This window comes from Pinus tabuliformis, chromosome 3_1 (genome assembly GCF_031772625.1).
Source record: "Pinus tabuliformis cultivar Carrire ecotype Pingquan chromosome 3_1, CPIR1, whole genome shotgun sequence".
Classification (NCBI taxonomy): Eukaryota; Viridiplantae; Streptophyta; class Pinopsida; order Pinales; family Pinaceae; genus Pinus; species Pinus tabuliformis.
In genome coordinates, this window is record NC_142301.1 from 66314419 (window position 1) to 66322690 (window position 8272).

General features: G+C 35.0%; 1 long non-coding RNA gene across 4 annotated transcripts; it reads right to left on the reverse strand.

Annotated features, from left to right (window-relative positions):
• Positions 1-6539: 6539 nt before the first annotated feature.
• Positions 6540-7811, reverse strand: LOC149185807 (uncharacterized). 4 transcript variants are annotated; one of them, XR_016256084.1, is made up of 3 exons: positions 7668-7811; positions 7001-7387; positions 6540-6806 (listed from the first exon to the last, which is right to left on the reverse strand). It is a non-coding gene; the product is annotated as an uncharacterized LOC149185807 (long non-coding RNA). The 4 variants fall into 4 exon arrangements; XR_016256083.1 differs by having other exon boundaries at positions 7583-7705; XR_016256085.1 differs by lacking the exon at positions 7668-7811 and adding an exon at positions 7640-7661.
• Positions 7812-8272: the final 461 nt, after the last annotated feature.

An 8272-nucleotide genomic window follows, 5' to 3' on the forward strand; every position in this document is an offset into this window, starting at 1 on the left:
ATAGCTTTTATTGATAAACAAGAAAGAGCCAAGCGGAGTTACAACCAGTTGTTCTGACCCAACATCAACCTCTCAGCAAGGAAGCCCCTCTTCACCTCATACAAAGCTTAGATCACCCAACAATCTGATGTTTGTCTCAAGAAACCAACAACAATTCCTTACAATATGCAAAATTCCAGCCTCTGGATCTCTGGGATGAGGGATCCATATATAGATATCTGTAATGGAGATGAGTCAGCTTATGATTTGGTTAGTGTCTTCCCTCTGATAGTTCTTGCTTCCACTTGGAGATTGATGATCTCTTACTCATCCTTGGTCGAATTCAGAGAGGCAAGTGTCACAGGAGAAGATTCTAGAAGCTTCGATTGCCTCTCCACCTCGCAGAATGACAATGCCATTTGTCATTTCTCGCCCATCGCACCCCATAGAAGGGCTTTTTGAAATGCAACGCACCCACACAGTGTATTTAGGTGAGATGCAACGCACTTGGCTAGTGGAGCAGTTGAAATGATCCTGTTTTGACCAATTCTGAGCAGTTTTTCATGGAGAACTTCTGGGAGAAGCTGTAATCTGTTGACCTTGTTCCTTTAGGGGTTAGAACAACACTTTTAGGGACTTAGGAGCCCTTGGTTTATGGACATTTCATGCTTGGGGTTGTAGTGCCCAAAAATGTCTATAACAAGGACTAGCTTAGTGCAACAACACAGGTCAAGATGGCATGATAAGTACATTAAAGAAAGGAAGTTTCATTTGGGAGATTGGGTGTTGCTCTTTGATTCAAAATTCAAAAATTTTCAAGGGAAATTCCAAACCCATTGGCTTGAACCTTATGAGGTTAACAATTTCTTTGATAGTGGTGCAGTTAGAATTAGGACTACTGATGAAGAAAGAGCTCCTCTATTAGTAAATGGACATCGACTCAAGTTTTACGAGAAACCATTAACAATAGAAGAATTTGTCAAAATATTTTAGGATAATTCAGAACTGAAGATGGTCAAGAAGAATTCTTCTTCTTTTGCACCTTAGAAATTTCCATTCAAGTTTGTTCTCCAAATAAATAAAGATATATGCATATATATATATATATATATATATATATATATATATATATATATATATGTATAAACATGAAAACTAACATGTTGTTGGCATGTTTATACAAAAAATTAAAGTGAAAACCAATTTGTTGGCACTTCAAATTTTCTTTTCAAAAGAAAAAAATAATAAAGCTCATCTACTAAATCTTTCTTTCTCTTAAGCTGTAGAAATAACAACTTTCCACAGCTTGGACAACATTTCGTAGCTTGGATAACTTTCCACAGCCTGGACAAGTTTCCGCAGCTTGGACAAGTTTCCGCAGCTCAACAAATTTCTGCAGCCCAATAATTTTGAAGTCTACAAGGATGCTTTGTGATCTGAATTAAAGGACAGTTGACAACAATGCACTTGCAGGAGATTAAAAGAAAACAAATGAGGTTAGCAATAGAAAATTAAAGGTACATGCTGCTTTAATTTAACAATGGGGAAAGATATATAGCATGTATGAGTAAGAAAATATAGTACTAAAGTGCAACCATTACAACCTTAGCCCCTTAACGAAATATCATATGCCACCACTCTAAAAGTCATGTCACGACCTTGTGCCAAATCTGCCAAATTAATTACCAAATCATAAATTTGAATGCGCCTAAGGGTCAAATCCATTCCCATAATCCTCTTGATAACCCATTCGTTCTTCCCTATATCTACACTCCTCTACTCTTTCACAGTCACTTGATCTTTCTGCTAACTAGAAAACCCTACCTGTCCCATTTTCTTGTCAAGGTAGCAAATCTTCGAGGCAAAGCATCCTTCAGCATCGGGGTAATTATTCAAACTGAACAAACAGGGAAGAAATTCCTAGAGGGGTACCCACAAACTAGGGAGTTGTTGCAAAGAATATAATGGTTGCAGTTCATTGAGAAATTTAATGACTTACACAAAGAGGTAACCAAGACATTTGCGTGCTCATTTGATGGAATGGAGGCCAAAATTAGGGACATAAAGCTCACAGTAATAGAGTCTATGATCGCTGAGGCCACCGAGTTGCCAAGTCATGGAGAAAATGGTTTAAAAATATAGGGATTGATAGCGAGGATTGGAAGGCTTTCCTCAAGAATCCGAACATGGACACAATGGTCTACAAAAAAAGTATTCCAAGCTCTGCTTTTAGAAACAAATGGAGAAACTTATTGCTTGTGCTTTAGAAGTTTATCACTCGTGAAGGTAGGTTTCAACAAATTTACTCTTATCATGTTAGAATGATGATGAACTTCCTTGAGGATCATTAGATAAACCTCACCTATTTTATCTTGAATAGCCTTAGGAAAATGGCTAAATGTTTAGAAGAAAATTCAATGCATAGAAAACACCATGTACCATCATGGTCTAGTAAAAATAATGGTCAAATTTCACCTCCGAAGTATAGGGGATGACTTGGAAAGTTTCTTAATAAGGAATAATTTCGAGGAAAAATCTGTAGAAAAACCAAGTAGCAGCAAGGCCGTTAGAGGGAGAAAAGAACCATAGAAATGATAAAGGAACATGCACCTCAAACTTAGATAGAGGTAACAGAAGAAGAGTTGCCTATAGTAAAGATTTTTTAGAGAATGGAGAGGGGAAACCCTAGAAGAAAGGAAGCTAGCCCAGGTAAAGAAGAACTCTCACAAAGTAAAACCTCGCCTCTAAAAGAAAAATCATAGAATAAGAGCAGGAAAGTGTAGAAAACACAAACCCCAAGGTTGAGAAGGAGCACTAGGTTGAGCATGACTCAACAAACAACCTCAAAGACTACATAATACATTAACCTTGAGGAAAATGAGCCAAATGAAAAGGAGCCAACTGAAGAGGAGACAATAGAGAACACTCCAACAAAGATTGAGCCAACAAAGAACATTCCAACAAATATTGAGCTAACAGAGAACGAGCCAATAGAGGATGAGACAATTGGAAGCTTTGGAAATTCTCTAAAAGGGTCACCAAGATCATCACCACAGCCTTACAGCTCACCTCTAGGAAGCCCTATACATAGTCCAGTTATTGACCCCGCACAACAGGAAATATATGACTATATAGAGTCACTCGGAAGGAAGGCGACAACAACAAAGGAGACAATACGGAGCCCTTGAGAAGCAAGCAACCAAGTGAATGAACAATCAGCCTCAAACATCTTGAAGCAAGAGATCTTTGAACTAGAAACACTGAATCGATATCTTAAAAACGAAAATCAAGCCCTGAAGACACAGAGTGATATATAGATTGCCAAAAGCGATAATCTGATCCTACATCCAAGCTTGTGGTATAAGAAAAACAAGAAGCTAAAGAGAGAGAACAGAATTATGTAGAGAGAGATAATCAGTTTAAAGTACAAAATTCTAAGGAGGAAGCCTAGAATGCCAATCTCTACCAAAAAGAAGAAAACAATGAAATAGGGAGATGAAAAACAAGAGACACAAGCAAAAGACAAGGAAGAAGTTTATGAGGACATGCAACATCTCCAATCTGGGAGAATGTAGAGTCTGAAGATTTTCCTACCATGACATCCTTTTTTGCTCATTGATCCTCTCTTTTTCATATATATTTACCACTTAATCAAGCCATATCTACTAGGTTTTGATGAAGGTATGCATTAATATTTTTTCTTGTTCATATTCAACTGTATACCCTATTTTTTTAATTAAAGTTGTAATTGGTTACCGAATCAATCTATTTCTGCAGCTAGTCTAGGATTCCATAGTTGTCTTCATTGTTCATGAGGTTCTAGAGTTCCAGGTCAGCATTAAAAGGTGCAGATGGATAAAGGATGACTCCCTCATGGATACCTTCATATCCACTCAAAAATGTTTTCTAGAAGAGGCATATGAGATCGCGGTCAAACTTCGAGTCAACAGACAAATTAATGCAGAACAGAACCATAGATCAGGTGAAACCTTATCGTTTTGCTTTCGAAATAGAAAAACGATGGTTTCATGATATAATTTTAGATATGATTAAGAGATATTAGGCTTAAAATATTCATACAATTATGCCAAGGGACCTGCTATAAAGGTGATGGTTGCACTATTATTTGGGTGTGTGCTGAATGATATGTTTTATGAACAATTTGTGAATTTCGTGTGAATGAATTTGGTTTTTGTGTGCAAGTGTTGTATTGATTTCAAGCTCTGAACTACTATGTGCACGGCCCCTACAAACAGTGGCAGGATTTAATCAAATACAATTTTATTTCCTTTAATTCTTCAATTTCTTTGTTTGTGTGATTATGTTGTATAATGATCTTGAATTATTATCTTCATAAGAACTTTAATTTGCTTTATACCTATCTTAGACTATTATCTAATTTGCTTTATACCTGGTACTGCACAGTTATTTCCTTTGCTTATTATCCAGCATAATTGAAGTGTGTTCAATTCATAGATGTTGCTTGGATTACTTTGTTTGAGCAGAAATTGAACAAGTGAGAAGACCTCTCCTAAAATAATTGAGCTCAACAATATTCCTTCATAGATGATAGAATAGGTTCCTTCTTGCACTTAGAGAATTAGGAGCTGCAACAAAGAGATTTAAGATCAAAAATCCCAACAATCTAACGTAAGTAAAATCACCCTCAAATCATCTACAAACTAATTGGATAGAGATTAATTCCTAGGAAACATAATCAACATCCGTAAGAATTACAACAATAATACAATTGACAAACATCGCCCCATATTAAGTTTAGATCTTGACAAATACATAATGACCTAGTGAATAACTTCTAAGCACATATTGTGCACCTGTACTTCATCAGTCTATGCACCCTCTTGACAATTTATGATTTCCAATTCAAGGACATTGAATTGACCAAACATCATTTATTATTGTTTGTTTAGTTTATTTAACTAATTTTGAATAATGATAAGAGTGGTTCACTCCATTCCAGTTTCGAGTTCTTTCTTTGTGTATTTTCTCTGCATTCTTTGCCACATAGAAGTATCCTTTGATCTCCTTGTGCAATCTTCTCAATATGTAGCCATTCTTTGAAGACTGCACCATTTCTTGATCAAGATCTCATTACAACAGAACTTAAAAAAAACAAAGAGATCTACAAATCCACAAAGAGTACATACACAAGCCTACATTGACCTACATTAATCTATTTACTAAAGATTATGAAATTTACTACTTCACCATCTTCTTGACCAAAACTGTGATACCAAATTAGAACTTGAAATTTTAGACATAGTATTCACAAATACTCATAAAACCATATTCTCAATTACACACTTCATTCAATTACAGACATAATATTCACAAATACTCACAAAACCATATTCTCAATTACAAGCTTCATTCAATTACATTAGATATATAAGTCTATGTTTTAGAACTTGAAATTCTAGACATAGTATTCACAAATACTCACAAGACCATATTCTCAATTACACACTTCGTTCAATTACATTACATATATAAGTCCATATTTCCACTTTATAACAAGACTCAAAACTTGAGTCAAAACACCAAGTCGTAAATTATACTACCGTGGAATTAGTTTCGAACACTAAAGAGTCTCAAGATATTCTCCAAATATTCAAACAATCATTGCATATATAGTTATCTTAGATCCAATAACTACCTCCTATAAATCTCAAACCAACTCCAAACTCAGCATAAAATTTAGTTCCGAACATTAAAGAGTCTCAAGATACTCTCCAAATCTTCAAACAATCATTACATGCATAGTTGATCTTAGATCCAATAACTACCTCCTATAAATCTCAAACCAATTCCAAACTGAGCATAAAAGCATTATCTTTCAAATAAATATAATTCCACTATTAAAAATCACTCTATCACTTTACATGATTTAAAACATAGAATAAGTGAGATTAGTGCTAAATAATAATTAAATTTTTAAATTTATTTAATTAGTTATTGAATTAACTTATTATGAAGTATGAGCATCAAACCATTAAAAACATTAAAACAAAGTAACTGGTTAATGATACTTAAATCAGAATTACAATTTCCAACTCTAATGTGAATGTGAATGTGGTGCACATCAATTTTGCATAAGCTAATGTGACCATAATGATTGACTATGGAAGTTGATATAAAATGCCGAAAGCATTGCAATTTTGTTATTTTTTTCAAAAGTTAGAAATAAAAAATATGCTTTAAAATAATTTTATAAGTGAAAACTTTTTATTAAAATATAGAAATTACATAGTTAACTCCGCTTTTAACTTAATGATTAGTAACTTTATACGTGAAAACGTTTTATTAGAATATACCAATTACATAGTGAACTTGGCTTTTAACTTAATGATATTAGAAAATATATCAGAACCATGGTTTAGGGGAATACTTCATTATGTATATAAATATAATAATAATTACATTTAAAAAAATATGTATTTTAAATTTAATTTTGGTCAATAATTTTTGAATTAATTTGTTTATTTATTTATTCATTCAAGTAACTTATTAAGTGAAGTAAAGTAAGACAACCAGAGCCATTAAAAACAAAGTAACCAGGCATGTAGTTTGCTAATTCATAAATCAAAATTACAATATATATCTGATGCACATCTATCTTGCATAGGCTAACATGACCATAATGACATAACCGGCCATGGCCATGCCCATTCAGCCGTTGAATTGATATGGAGATGCCTTATTTATATAAATAGACTATTTATCTCTAAACTATCTATATATGAACACATAGTCAGTCATAGATGAACAGATAATCTTGGACTGTATATATTCTTTCTTTCCCATACCTGCAAAACAATAACAGTGTAATTAAGCAAAAGAAAAGAAAATCATTAGGTCTTTCTGCAGATGAAAAGAAACCGAAATCATAAACCATGACATATTTGTTCATATATTGCGCTGAATAAAGAGCATAGCATAAATTTTAGAGAGGAAAACAAAAGCCACTTAGTCTAAGTTGGTCTGCTTAAGTCGCCATTACCTGGTACTATAAGTTGCTCTAGAAGGTGATCGGGCTGTTGCTGCCGCCCTCGTCTTCGTTGTTGCTGTTCAAGATGTTGTTGCTCTTGCTGTTGTTGTTGTTGCCGATGATGGGATTTCCGTTGATGGGGCCGTTAACGGGATTGCCGTGAATCCTGGTGTTCCTGTTGCCGCTGTTGTCGCCGATGATGGGATTGCCTTGGATCTTGGCGTTGCGGCCGACGACGTTCTTGTCGCCGCTGTTGTGCCTGCGGTCGACCTTGTTGTTGTTACCGCTGATGTTCCGCCCTGCCTGCTGGAAATTGCTCATCTTGCTGGCTTAGTAAGAATACTGGATGGTATCAATAAGGTGAAACTGGAACGCCTTCAAAGCCAACAAATCAGACTTCTGCAAAAAAAAGTGCATCAATACATAACGTGGACATTGATAAGTTAGTGTGCATCAATACATAACATGATGAGCAAATCATTAGTAACTGTGCATCAATGCATAACGTGGACATAGAATATGAGCAAATCATTGATATCTGACATAATAGAAATATACAACAATACCTAGGTTACACGAAATATACAACCATACCTACAACTGGAGTAGGTCAAATTCCGTAAGCAAGAGGTGAGAAATATACAACAATACCTAGGTTACAGGAAATATGCAACCATACCTACAATTGGAGTAGGTCAAATTCCGTAAGCAAGAGGTGAGAAATACAATGCCATAGGCTGTCTTATATAGAAGCAGGCGAAAATGTAAAAGAGTGTCACGATAATGGCATCATCAATTATGCAAAGTCCAGAGTCAGGAGGATGACATAGATGGACGCCCTATCTACAGATGTAGCTATTTCCACTTATTGGCGCAATAGGGTAGACAAGTTTCAGCCAAAAAAAAATTCCTTGCCCTCTTTACAGATGTAGCTACTCTCATTTGCGCAATTGGGCACACGAGTTATTCTTTTCAACTTAGAAAAACAAAAATTTTGGCCCCTCTACAGAGACGGGTTATTCATATTCAGCAGAAAAACACGAAAATCTTTGCCCTATCTACCGATGTAACGACTCGCGTTCATGCAATTGGGCAGACGAGTTATTCCTCTTCAGCGCAAGGAAAAATAAAAGTGAAAAGATGCCAGCTTTTTTACTTTAAAAAAAATAATGCGCGTACACTCTTGAATAGATAGAACAATTCAGTACACTTTTCCGGATAGAGTGACTAATCACTATATTATTCGAAGTAAATAGTACAATGAAAATAATACGCACACTTTTC